Below are 1237 nucleotides of genomic sequence, written 5' to 3'. Positions count from 1 at the left end.
GGGGTCCCACAATGGCCTCTGCTAATTCCCTCAGCACTCTGGAGTGGAGATTGTCAGGACCTGCTAATTTGAACACGTCCAGTCCCATCAGAAGTTCCCTGACTAGGTCCTCGCTGACCCTGGGCCTGGCTGCGCATCCCCTGGGACCATCAGGGATCCCGGTGGGGGGGGGGTGACCTGGTCCATGCTCAGAAAATTGGAGGAAAAGAAATTGTTAAATAGGTTAGCTTTGTCATCTGGTGTGACCACCAGATTTCCAAGTGTGTCCTGCAGAGGCCCCACATTACCCAGAACCTTCTTTTTACCCCCTATGTATTTAAGAAAGGATTTCTTGTTATCCTTGATCTGGGCTGCTAGTCCCAGTTCCATCTCTGCCTTGGCCTTCCTAACAGCCCTGCTACAATCCCGAGCAATGGAGGTGCTCAGGATTGTAGTTCTTCACTGGGGGGAGGGCCCTCCTCTCACTGTCCCAGCCCCTGTCCCTGCTCACCCTCCCTGCCTGGCCCACCTGCATTCCACTGGCCCCAGGTTCCCCCTCATAGCATGCAGGGAGGCAAAAGATAGTGCAAAACTTTATTGAGCAGCCTGTGTCCCCACTGCCAGGCAGGCACAGGCCTCTCACATACCAAGGAAAGCTGGTTGACAACATAGCAGAGACTGCTCGGGGTAGCCAGCTTCAAGATGGCGATGGCCAGCCGCTTCTCCTGAGTGAGGGGTGGCGCCACATGTTGATTTCCTGGCACACAATGTGGAAGGCTACCTGGAAAACAATGTCCATGAAGGCAGCACAGCACATGTGGAAGGTCTTAACCCACTGTTCATTGTCCCAGATGTCCAGGGTGATCTGTTCCCACCAGTCAAGGCTGATGGCGTGGGCCCAGAACTGGCACTCAATGGTCTAGAGGTGGTGCCAGAGCACCCCAGCATCCATAAGGGTTGTGTGAAACAGCACCATTTCATTTTGACTTCTGTTTCACCATTTAGAAGGGACAGTGTTTCGTTTTGCTGTTTCAAAGCACTGTTCCATTTTGTTTTGTCAAAACTGTTTCAACGTTGTTTCGACATGTTTCGACGTTTTGTCCATAGGCTATAATGGGGAATCACAAAATGCCTATTATTTTGTCATTTCTTGCCTGATTCCGATGAAAATTGCAGGAATGGTGCCTCCTTCTGAGGGCATGAAGCCTGCCAAGTTTCAAGGAAATAGGTGCAGAGGGCTTTGTGAAACTGTACCTCA

The sequence above is a fragment of the Gavialis gangeticus genome, unplaced genomic scaffold (genome assembly GCF_001723915.1).
Source record: "Gavialis gangeticus isolate Ggan-Ray unplaced genomic scaffold, GavGan_comp1, whole genome shotgun sequence".
NCBI lineage: Eukaryota > Metazoa > Chordata > Crocodylia > Gavialidae > Gavialis > Gavialis gangeticus.
The sequence above is the reverse complement of the archived record's forward strand: the minus strand, read 5'-3'. Positions refer to the sequence as shown.